At 49.5% G+C, this 12,211-nt stretch overlaps 1 protein-coding gene across 2 annotated transcripts in view; it reads left to right on the plus strand.

Annotated features, from left to right (window-relative positions):
• Positions 1-1,183: 1,183 nt before the first annotated feature.
• ABAT (4-aminobutyrate aminotransferase) overlaps positions 1,184-12,211 on the plus strand; it is a 58,415-nt gene continuing 47,387 nt past the window's right edge. The window contains exon 1 of one of the 2 annotated variants that reach the window (XM_068699588.1): positions 1,184-1,293. The gene's annotated coding sequence lies outside the window, so the exon portion shown is untranslated. Of the gene's footprint in view, positions 1,299-12,211 lie in introns of both variants that reach the window. The other variant, XM_068699587.1, reaches the window with a different exon arrangement.

Genomic DNA, 12,211 nt, shown 5'->3' on the forward strand with positions numbered 1-12,211 from the left:
TGTTACCTAAAGACTGACCAGGTGAGCACATTGTGATGTGCATAACTAAAAGAAAATAAAGAAAAGTCCCTAGCTTATACCACACTGAAAGCTGGTGCACTGGCTGGGTGAAGGTTCATCCTGAAGGTCCTGCCAAGAGGGGGCCAGAACTCTGTGGCCAACAGAGGTCAGTCAGGTGTGTGGGTACAGTGTGTTGCCTCAGAGGTGGCTTCTTCCAGCAGATGGCACATGGAGTTCCCTTTAACAATACCATCACCCAAGTAAGTCACAACATCTACATGTGTGTGATTACGGATTGCTTGCCTAGGCCGGTCTGAGAAGTGTCTGGAGGAGGAGAAGTAAAGGGACCTTCAGCAAGCTGAGCGTGCTCTGTCAGCTCCTGCTTCCTTTGTAGGAGGGGTTTTCTGAGGTACAGGTAATGGCAGTAAGTTGTACCGTGTAAAAGTTATTTTCGTTTGATGGATGGTCTTTTTCACTGGTTTCTTATTATTAGTAATAATTCTGAAAGAGCATGAGTCTTGTTTTATGTTTTTGTTCTAAGGGCTTGAGCAGATCAGGCAGTGCAAATAATAACAGCACCAGCCATAAAGAAAGCGTGCTCTTTGGAAAAAGAAGACAGTTTAGCAGCGTATGGCCCAAAGATGCCTTCCCAGTCTCCAAGTGCAGTGTGTTGCTGGCATAGGAGCCTGTGCCGGGTGCTCCCTTGGGAGCTTTGGTTCAGGCGGATCAACTCTCCTCCGCTCCTCGAGAAACGCCGTTCGTTTTCCCGTTTGCCTGGGGGGGAATTGCAGTGGGTCAGATGGGGACTAGCGGGATGGCAGTTGATAATTATTGACATTAACTCCTGCCTCCAAGCTGAGGGCAGTAACGCGAGGTGGGCAAGCAGGCGAAGGGTGAGCCGGGCAGAGGCAGCGTGAGGGGTGCTGTGAGGAGCTGGGGTCGGGCTGGCGGGCAGCGGCCCAGCCGCCGGCTCCCTCGCAGCCTTGTGCTGGTCCTCGCCGTGCCGGGCTGTGAGGGCGGCGAGAGCTCTGCCCGCAGGGCCCGGCAGCTGCTGGAGGCGAAGGGGCCGGGGGCAGCTGAGGGGGCTGCGGGGGGCGCGCTCCCGCTCCTCCCTCACGGCCCCTGCGCGCCGCCGGGGGCGAGCCCGGGCCGCGCGCCCCCATTGGCCGTGGGGGGCGGTGGCGGCGGCAGCGATTGGCTGCGGCGCGCGGGGGCGGGGAGGGGCGGGGCGGGACGCGGCGGCGGGGAGCGAGCGCGGGGCCCGGTGCGGGCGGGAGCTGCGGAGCCCCGCGGGTGCGGTGAGACCCGGGGGGGGGGGGGGGGTGCGGGGCGGCCCCTGCTCGGCGGCCGGGCGGGGGGGGAGTGTGGGGGAGGTGAGGGCTGCGGGGCCGGGGGGAGCCGCGCCGGGCTGCGGGGCTCGGGGCGGGGGGCGCTGCCCCGGGTGGCCGCGCTGGGAGCCCGGAGCCTGCGGCAGCGGCGGGGCCGGCGGCTCCCTGCGGCCCCGGGGGCGAGGCTGGGGGCGAGGCGGCTCCCCCCGGCCGTGCTCCCGGTCTCCGGGCGCTGCCGTGGTCGCCGAGCCCGGCGGGGAGCGGACTGTGCCCCGCGGTCCAAAGGCGGGGCTGCGGGGCGCGGGCAGCAGCAGCCGCCGGCAGCGTGCTCGGGAGCACGGACGAAGCCCGGCGGTGCGGGAGAAGGTTCCAGAAGGGTTCCCAGCGCCGCACGGAGCGGGGCAGCTCTGGAATCCCGCTAACAGCGCGATGTTCTGCGCCCCTGGAAAACGGGGGGTGCGCAACACTGTGCTGGAGGCACCAGAAACCCCAGCTGGAGCTGTGCCGGGTCAGTGCACGGGCTGACGGCTTGTGCAGGTTGTGGGGATGAGGCACGTTGGGGACGCGCTGTACAGCCGGGGTCTGGGTGTCCGGGGGCACTGAACTGGACCAGAGGGTGGAGGTGGAGGTGGGCGCACAGGGGGCAGTGAGCTTCCGTGGGTGCCCAGCTGGCAGCTGTGCTGCCCTCAGGAGAGGAAGGTGTCCAGGCGGGGGCTGTGTCGGAAGCAGAGGGGAATGGGGATGCTCAGAGGGCATCCACCTGTTGGTGCATCCACGCTGGCTCTCGCTGGACCCGACGGCCCCGTGGTTGGCGCGGTGCTTGGCAATGAGGTGTCGGAGCAGTTGGCACGTGGGGCTGCCCTGTGTCAGCATGCTCAGCAATAGCGACCTGTGCACATAGGCAGCAGATGTGCCAACAGCAGTGCCGGTTGGGCTGACTCCTGCTGACTTTGTGCAGTGCTCCAGCAGCTCCTGGTTTGTGCCCCAGCTGCTTGGGCTGGGATGAAAGCAGCTCAGGTGGCATCACGGCATGCGGCTCTACGGCCTTTGCCCTGTGCCTTGGGAGGCTGTAGCGTGAGGGTTTGCAGGGTTAGGAAGAGCTCACAGCTGGCGTAAGACAAATTGGGCTGGCTCTTGGCCTCTCAACTCTGCTCTGTGTCTTCTAGGACTGACGGTCTATTTCAGTTGTTTTCAAGTACAAACTAAGATTCCCTTCCTTTCTTAACAAAATGGTACCAGCTTGTGGATATCTCAGGAACAAAAGTGCTGTTTGATAGTGATTATGGCCATACTGCATGGACAGTTCGGCGTTCGTTGTGTATTTACAACAACAACAGCAAAACCGGTTGTATCTTAAAGTCTTAATGTACTGGCTGTATATCAGATTTTTTTTTTGAAGTGATGGTTCTTTGAACTTGAACGAATCTCCCTTGTTCTTGTCTTTGCCTTTATGTGCAGGGGGGAACATGGGGAAGAAAGGAGTATGTCTCGATGGGGTAATTCTGCCGTAATTCTCAGATTTCATGTAAGACATTTCTGCTCTTTATTGTTTTCAGATACCATTTGATTTGTTCATGTGTGTTGCAAACTTCCAGTTTGTGCATCATTTTTGCTCGAGCAAGCTTTGCAGTAGTGCCTGCTCTTCCTTGAAGTTCTCTGCAAGTGCTGAGGAGTTTTTCAGGTGCAATGCTGAGTCTGAATCCAGAACTGAAGTACCTTATCCGCTTGGAAAGAGTAAATAATAGAAAAGAGCTGGATTGTGTCTTCCATCAGAAGCAGGGCAGCTGGCACTGGCATGCAGAAAGGTGTGAAACTACTGGTAAGCAGGGCCAAGAGCCACATCAGGAGCACAGCAGCTTAAAGGCCGCTAGCGCAAGGCACAAAGAGTGACCCACTGGCACCACGTATGGAAGGATGAATATGCTTTAAAGCTGGTGTCATGGATTTGTCTTCCAAGAGGCTGCAAACACCCGGTTCCTGTTCCCAGCTGATCTCTGTTTGAGTTCCTTTTATCAATGAAGAAGAGGTTGCCTTAGGCGGGAGCTGCAACCAGCTTAAAAGAGATAATTCTGCCAGCAGCTGCTGCGTGGCTTGAAAGCCATGCGTTACGTCCCCGTCCCCTCTTTGTTTCTGTATTTTGTGATCTGTTTTGTCAAATCCCAGGCCTGTTTTCTGAAATGACGGCTGTGGGCCAGGAAAACAGGGAAAGTGATGTTTTCTTAGCCAGATGGTGTTTGTGCAAAAATAACAGTATTCTGGGGGTTTTCCAGAGCATGCAAAGCGTGCAAAATGGGGAATATTGTCCTAAGCGGCTTCTGTGGCTGTCAGACTCCTGTCTGATCGGTGGGAGTGGAGTTCTGTGCTGTGTCCTCAAATTACTTTGCTTATCTTTCCTTTTGCAAATATTTTACCGTTCCTTCCCTGTCTCTTAGGGAGACAGATGCTAGAAAGTCAGTAGAAGAACGAGGGAGGAACCTCGGTTGTGTGTTGTCAGCCTTTCGTACCTTGGTTGAAAAAATCACACCTCTTGCAGCATGGAGTTTATGTCCTTCTGTCTTAGTTTGTGGATTTGGAGTATTTTTCTATTTTGTGCTTGGCAGCTTCTCAGTTGTAAACCCTGATGAGGAGAAGAATGCATGTTCTAGCTCAGGCTGAGCAGTCATTTCCCTATTTGACAGCTGATCTCACTTAGGTGCCTTTGTGATGGCATGGTGGAGTTGGTTCTGAAAGCTGCACACCTGTGGTGTTAGGGACAGTCCTGCCCTAGTGATGAACTTGCTTTTTAAAAAATAGTAGAGCTGCACTGTGCTAGTCAACGTGGGAAAGCACTAAAACACTCAGCTGAAGTGCAGCCTTCAGTGAGCAGATGCTGCCAGCCTCAAAAAAAGGGCCGGGAGTGTGAGCTCCATTATTCAGACTCAGGTGATTCTGCTTTATGATGCCTGCTGCAATTCCTTGAGAGACGCTCTCAGTTTTAGTGCAAGAAAAAAGCATTTGTATAGATGAGTGCTTATTGTACTACCTCAACATTTCATTTGAGTCTCTGGCTAAAAGGCAGTGCGGCGAGGCACGAGGCACTTCACAGACAAAGCTTCAGCTTGCGGAGTTTCTCATCCAGATTTTGTGATATCACTGAAACAATTCAGCATTGGCAGGGAGCAGAGCTCTTTCAGATGTGTTCATCTTACGACTCTTGTGAAGCGTTGCCATTTAAAAATTAAATTTTAATTCTTCTGTTGGTTCTGGGGGTGGGTTAGGGTAATGCAGCTTGCTAGGGATTTCTTGTAAGAAGTCTGTCTCAAGTACTCTTTGGGTGGCAGGATGAAATGCCGAGCTGTCCTGCTGGCTGTCCAGCTGTAATTCCGAGAGTAAAACCACTTCTAAACGTGTCTCCATTTTCCTTTATCTTGGAGGATTATTTTTAAGCCTTCTTTCTGATGGAGCATTCCTCATCAGACCCAAGCAAAATTTAGTTTAATTTTTACAAGTGAAAATATGTTGCTTTGCAATGTCGTACCTGTATGTAGTTTTGTTTTATGTTGGCGTGGTTTAAGAATGTCCTCAAAATGCCTCAACTTTGAAACCTGGCACATCTCAAGTACCCTTTTTTTTGGAATACATCCCTAGCTAGATCTGGGGCAGGAGACTGGCGAGGATAGTGAGGAGACTGAGCAATCATTCTTTAAGCAATTCTTGTCTGGCACCTACTGAGAGACTGGCGGAGGCCATCCAAGCCCTGGCCGAGCATCGCAGGGAGTTGGTGGTTCCCTAGTCCCAGGGGGCTGCTGATGCTGCTGTTGCAGGAGAGAACCCGCACGGGCTTCCCCTGGCTTACAGAGCATCCCTGGTTGGTGCTGCCTCCCTCGTGAGCTGCTTCTCGGAGTCCCTAGAGAGGTTTGGATTCGGCTTCCTGGTTTCAGACCTGCTCTCCCTTCTGCACTGCCAGTGCAGGTTTTGTAGCTCTGTCTGCTGTTTGTGAGCGTGGGTGCTGCTGTCCCCAGCAGCATCTTTCTTTTAAGACTTCTTGTCTTAAAAGCAACTGGTTCAGTAGTACTGGTTACTACACTAGCATCAACGGTACGGTAGCAGTCACTGGTTTTTCATTTTCTGTGTCTTAGAGCTGTTCTAAGGACTCCCAGCCCTACCTGTCAGTTCTGTAACTAGGTGCCTTTGACTAGAAGAGCACTGCAGGAGGTGGAGCTGCTCCTGTGGAAAGGCAGCAGGACGGGTGGCCGTGTGAGAAGAGCCAAGGAGAGGCACTGTCCTGCCCGTGCTGCTGGCTGGTGTCAGCCCGCAGCACACAGCTGCTGTATGCACAGGCATGGAAGAGTGTTAACAGAGGGCACATTTCTACCACAAGGTTTTCTTTCTGGTTGTCATCTTTTTTTTTCTTCTTTCTTTAAGGGTTTCTATTCTTTTCCTCCCCTTGTAACCTTGGTTTCATCTCTGGTTCCTCACAGAGCAAAGCAGTGGGTGTTGGAAGAAGACCTCAATTAGTGCCGATGTTTTCATCATCTGTTTTTGATGCTTGGCTCAGTTCTCAAGTATCCAGCTTCCATCTGTAAGCCTTGTAACAGGCAAAGCACAGTGGCAGAGAAAGTCTGTGCCGTGATGCTGGAGGCTTCCATGCTAACATTTTTGCCTGTAATCCTGGTCTTAAATCATCCCTTCCTCTTCCCTACCCAGCAAATGAACAGCCCTGTAGATGTTTTTGCAAAGGCTGTCACCTTTTGCCCTTCTAGTTCTTTGCTTTGTAAATGAAATAATGCAATCATAGAGGCTTGCAGAAGCCCTGGAGAGAGCAGGAAAAAAAATAGTAGTTTATGGGGAAAGGAAAGAATAATATCGCTCCTTTGTATTTGTATGTCATCAAGCTCAGTCTTGATTAATGACTTTGAACATCACAGCAGCGTGCCAGTTTTGGGTTCCTCTTTTAGCAAAGGGTAGAGCGTGTGGAGACTCTTGGCAGCATCTCTTGACAGCAAACACAACTGAAATCCAAATTCAGAATTCAGAGAAATGTGAATGTGAATAACCAACATTAAATATCTGCAGTTTGGTGTAGTTTATTAACAGTGATTTTTTTTGTGTCGTGTTTCCTCCATATCCGTCTGTCCAGCTTTCCTCATGTTAGGTGCTGAACGACCAGCCGTCCTGCCTGTCATCTCTCTCTCTGCCTCTTGCATGGATGACACGTTTTTTTTTTTTTTTTTGCCAGGTGCTTGGCTGATGCTACTGTTGTGATGTACACTTCATAATAATAATAACAGAGAAAGTTTGTACTGACGCATTTTGACCATATCACTGTATAAATCTGGTGCTAAACCTCGGTGGGGATTAGAAAATACTACAAGTTAAAAATCCATTTAGAAACCCAGGCTGCTCTTGGGTGACCAGACAGCGATTGGTTCCAGGGCTTGGGCTGCACCTCTTGGAAGGGGCTGGCGTAGCTGCCCTAACGTGGGGCTTGTACCTCGGCAGCTGAAGAAAACCCTGAGAAGGGCCAGCTTCTGCCGCTGGGGGAGGCAGTGGTGACACATGGAGATGACAACGAGTGGTGCTGGGGGCTTGGATCGCGATGCTGTAGGACCTGCAGCTAGGAAGATCCCAGCAGCCATCCGGGCGTTGCAGGAGCTATAGCTGACAAATCTCATTGTGCTTCTTCCTTCCAATTGTAGAGTCTAAAACGCCATGTCTTTTAGAAAAAAATAAAATATTGTTTTTTTTTTAGCAATAGCAGTGACCGCCTGCTTAAGTCCTCCCTGGTAAGGTTTGTTTCCACTTGGCCAAGGCTGTTGTTGGAAGCTGTCCCTGCTGACATGACCTGCAGTATGTCCGTTTGCTCATCTGACCATTGTGTGCCCATGGATGAGCTTAGAGTTTGTTCTTTGCTTTTCTCTAGACTTTGGCATAGTGTGACTCTGTTAAAACAGTACGAGCGTGGCTTCATGGCTAGCTGGTATTCCAACCCGGCGTGTAGGGTGGTGGCTCTCCTTCTCGGACGTCGTGGTGCCCGCGCTGCTCGGCTGCTCCTGTCTCTCAGGTGCCTCCTCGTCTCCTGGGAGGAACAGCTGGATGCTGCTGAGGGCTTGGTGGTGACTCCTCTCCAAACTGGGATGTTCTCTGGTGGGGATGGGAGGCTGCAACCGTGCAGGTGACAGAAGAGCGAGGTGAAAGTGGAGCTTCCCGTAGAACAGAAGCTAAGGAGATGCAACTACCCTTGCAAAGCATAGGGCAGGGCAGGTTTCCTGATGCACACTGAGCAGCTGCGGAGTGACTGATCCTGTAGCAGGGAGGCAGGTCTTCACCAGGACAGCAGCTTCAGCATAGCAGAACAATGGTGAAGAAAGAGGGGGGAGGAAAAAAAAAATCATTTTCCTGAATGCTGCCTTAATTACCTTTTCACTGCAGTGGTATCCCGCAGTCAGATAGACCAAAAGAAAAAGAAATAATCGCCTGTGCAACTCTGTAAGTCCTTGGAAGCCAGGGTGGATCCTGTGGAGGCAGAGGAGAGTAGAAGAAAGGAAAACCCTACTAGGAAAAGAACTGGAAACACAGAAGGCTGAAAAACAAATAACGAGGAAGGAGGAAAGATGGGAAAATGAATGCCTTCCAGGTCCTGAACGCATTAAATCATCAGAAAAAAGGCCTGTCCTTAACTGTTCTCCTTCCATTTGGGTAGTTGTGTATTTCTGAAATTCCTGGGCTAATTGTGTAAAAAGTATAACGACCCAATGAACTTCTGTTAGCTTAGAGGTCCCTAGAGATTTCATTTTTAGATTTCTTTTCTTAACACTTGTCCTTGCTGTATGCTGAGAAATTAATCCAGCTGATGTTAAAAGGAAGAGATTTTTTTTAAGCAAACCCAGGGTTGGTTGGGTGACACCGCACGTAATTTCTAGAGGCAGCACTTACATAAAGTGTATTTGCATTGCAGTAGTCGTGCTTTCACCCCTAACTTTTACTTCTGATCTTGCAGCACGAAGTAATGTGCAGAAAATATGCAGGGGAAATTGTGTTCCAGAATGATCTGATAAATGGTGAGAAATGGCTCACGGGTCCGATTTTACTTTTCTGAAAAAAAAGGGAACAGTTTGTTACACCTGGTCAAAATCCATAGGCAGCCTTGCATAACTGAGCTCTGTTCTGGCTGGTAAGCAAGCTGTGGAGGCTCGCAGCTGCATTTTTCCTCTGTTGCGAAACTCCAACCTCTGTTATCTCTTTCAGCTACTGTCAGTAGTTATCAGCAAAGAGGGAAGGGACAGTGCTTCTGAAGCTAACAAAGCACGTGAGTTGGGAACTTCTACAAAGATCTGTCTGATTACTGCTAAATCCTGTGGCCGCATCCATTTCGTGAAGCCCTGATTTTGTGCAGGAGATAATTTTTGCCTTTTTTCTTTCATTTTGGAGCTGCTATGGCAGGGCCCTGTTGGTGGCTGTGTGGGCTGGGGGCTGCGCTCCGGCATGCTCTGCTCACGTTGTGTGGGGCTGCTTGCTTGTGTGAACTGCCCTCGGAAAGGTCAACAGCTCCCTTTTTATTAAATAAGCTGTTTAACCTAACTATTCCTGGTGTAACCTGGGGCAGCTGCTTCAAATTACCCATGCAGTGGACTCACCTTGATATCATTTTGGTAGGACCACCCTTCCTGGTGTTCACTAGTGCCTCTGGCAGCACTGCAGTCACAGAGGCAGGCTGAGACATACAGAAAGGAAGGGTAGCTGCTGCCCCGTGCCACTGGAAGTTCTACTTTGCCATGCCTTTCTCAGGCCTTGCCACAGCATTTTTATGATTTTTTTTTTTGACAGAAAGCACTGTCTCCTACCTGTCCCATCACCCAAACTTAGTGCTGTTGCCAGCTGATTGATTTGTTGCTTAGCATTTGTAGTTGTAGCCTATATTAGCAGAATATTTCCTTGCAACAAGTAGATATTCCAGAAAAGGTTATTTCCCAAATACTCAGCTAAGTTGGTCTCCTATGCGGGTGTCAGTGCTGCCACTGGAGGAGAGGCTGCAGCACAGCTGTGCCTCCATGAGACTTAACCCCCAAGTTTGGCCATGCACACATCAGCAGACTCAGTGCAGCTCAATTTCCCTCCTCAAATTGGTGTCCAGGCATTTGCTGCTTGGGTCAGGTGTTATAATGCAGCAGCTTTATTATTTTGGTCAAGTATATAAGGATCAAGCAAGCCCGGTTAGAGCAGTAGCCCTGTGTTTTTTCTCTAGTGGGTAATTTTCAGATTTTGGCAAACATCAAATAGGACTTCATTAATGATTTTTCCTACCATGTTTTCGGTTCAACAAGGCCCTTTGGCTCATTCACAGCTTCAGGTTTATGAATGGGCCCAGTGAAACCAAAGGACTTCACTTGACAAGTCCGTATCTTGCTGAATCAGGTTGGCACTCCTTTTTTTTTTTTTTTTTTTTTTTCCCCTCCATCTGGAGCCCAAAAATAATTGTCAAAATATACTAGGGAACTGAGCCATGCAGTCTATTGAAACTGACGCTGCGTGTGTCTTTCTCTTCCCTAAACTGCTTTGGAAACTGCCCAAGTGATGTTGTTTAACTGAATCCTGAGCATCAGGCAATGACAGGACTTTTCAGCAGCAGAAATTCATCAGAATTGTGCTTAATTCCTGTTTCCCTTTTCTTTCCTCTCCTCCCAGCTGTGGCGTTCTTCCGTTTAATGCAAATTAAAGTAGAAGGCATCTAAAGAGAGGGTGGCTCCCCTCTCCCCGTGTCAGTACAAGGTATTGCTGTTACTGACTTGTCAGTAGTGCGGGTGCGGCAGCTGAGCCGTGTCCTTGCACACATCCCACCTCAGGTGATTTTATTTTTAAGATGTGCCCACCAAAAGAGATGCCTGGAGTTCAGTGGTATTGCTTGTGGCAAATTCCACGCTGTTCATTCTGGTTTTTGTTTCTTTTGAAGGGGAAAACCTGCCTCCGCAAGCTTAATGTGATTTTATTGAATGTGGTGGAGTAGGAAGCAGTCCTAGGACCAGCCACAGGCTGGAAAAGCTATAAGGTGTTGGGTTTCCCACCGATCTGAGCTATCCTGGTCCTTCCCTTTATTAGCAGTTATGCCTTTCATGGTCACCCCCTTCATCCAAATAAGGTTTTTATTCTTGTCTCTGTAAATCACCTGCTCAGATTTTTATAACTAGCTTGTGGTTGACATTTCTATAGTCTCAGTGTGGGGTTTCTTCCAAATGTATTGAAAGATTTTTAAAATATATTTGAAATTGAAGCTAGTGGTTCCATCAGTTGTAGTTACCATAGGTGACTAACGTGAAGGTGACAAAGTCAGAAATGCTTTAGAACAGCACAATTTTGCTTTTCCAATGCTAAACCAATTGGCTTTTCTAAAGTAATTTATGACACCCGTGCTGACGGATGCAAGTGTTTACCTACTGCTTTGTGTTAGGGTGCCTCTTCTTACAAGACCTCTGGGTTCAGCGCGTCTTCGTTTAGCTGAAGCCAGGCTGCCACTCACAGCACCCTAAAAGCAGAGCTAGCACTGCAGCAGATGCTGTAATTCTTCTCCGAGAGCACCAGGCCCTTGAGATGGCTGTTGCTTTCCTTCCCCATGCAAGTTTGGGGGTCTCAGACCTTGTGATGACCTTGGCTTTTGCAGGAGGACTGGGGCCTGATGCTGTCTTTTCTGATTTGCCTTGCCCTCTGCATTGTAAGGCTGGTGTGCTTGGTTCCTGTTTCATGCAGGCATATGTGACATTTAGGATTTTGACACCGTTTCTACCCTTGGGCTGTTGTTTCTGGGTACTGATTTTTTCTCGAGCACTGTAGCTGTGTGTTAGGTGAAAAGCTTTGTTCTCCCTAGAACATGGAGGCTTTCTAGAGCATGAGGCAGTGATTAAGGGAGGTTGTGCAGTTGCTTCTGGGGGAATTTGCCATCATTTGCAGTGAAAGTTAGCAGTTGATAACATAGTTAAACCTTCCGATATTTTGAATAAAATCCAAATATCCTTTATACTAACCTTGTGCTTTTACTTTGTCTTGTGGACCAATCTGGCCAGAATCTGATCCCCACTTGGCTTTGCATCATTGTAATGTTTTTCAGCAGGATGTGCGTAGCCTTTATGCATGAAAATATGTATAACAGTGGAAATACATATTTTTGAGCAAGAATTCTGCTAAAGCAGGAGATTATTTTCTAACAATAGAGGGCTGTATAACGTGTCGTCCTTGGAAAAGTGCATATCAATGCAGATTGTAGAGTTATTGTGGGCTGTCAGCAATGTCCCTTCCAATGACAACTGATTTGAATAAATCTTGTAACTAATGTTCTCTTAAACCACATGGAAGTGTGTGGCTTTCTTGTTGAAATTCACAATTTAGTGAGCTGCACACTTTCAACAGTGAAGTGTTGAGCAGTTACAGTCACTTCAAATCACTGATCTAGCAGTGGCTGGGACTCGGTGGTCTTCACCCTGTAGCTGGCTGGCACAAGTCATTGTCACCCCCTCGTGCAGCCAGCCTTTCAGGGTGGTTGTAGGTAATAAATGGGCTGAAAGCAGCCACCTGTAGAAGCATTTAACCCAAGGATTAAAACACAAAAAGCCACTAGAAATAAAAGTTCACTGCTGAATAATGCCTTCTCTGGAGGTGAGTTTCCAAGCAACTGGACATGACGTGTCTTAGCCTGATGGGCACTGCACAGGCTGGAGGCCCTAAGTCACGTCACGTAAATGGTTAGCACCACTGTAGTGCTTCACCGTAAGGAGTGTGTTTCATCCCGGACAGCTTTGTTTAATGCATATAGCCTCATCCTGCGTGGTAGCCCCTAGCAGAGGCACAGCAATTTCCTTCTCTCTCCAGAGTGCACCTTCAGGAGCTGCAATCCTGATTATTCACCTTAGAGGTAG

This window comes from Anas acuta, chromosome 15 (assembly GCF_963932015.1).
Source record: "Anas acuta chromosome 15, bAnaAcu1.1, whole genome shotgun sequence".
Lineage (NCBI taxonomy): Eukaryota > Metazoa > Chordata > Aves > Anseriformes > Anatidae > Anas > Anas acuta.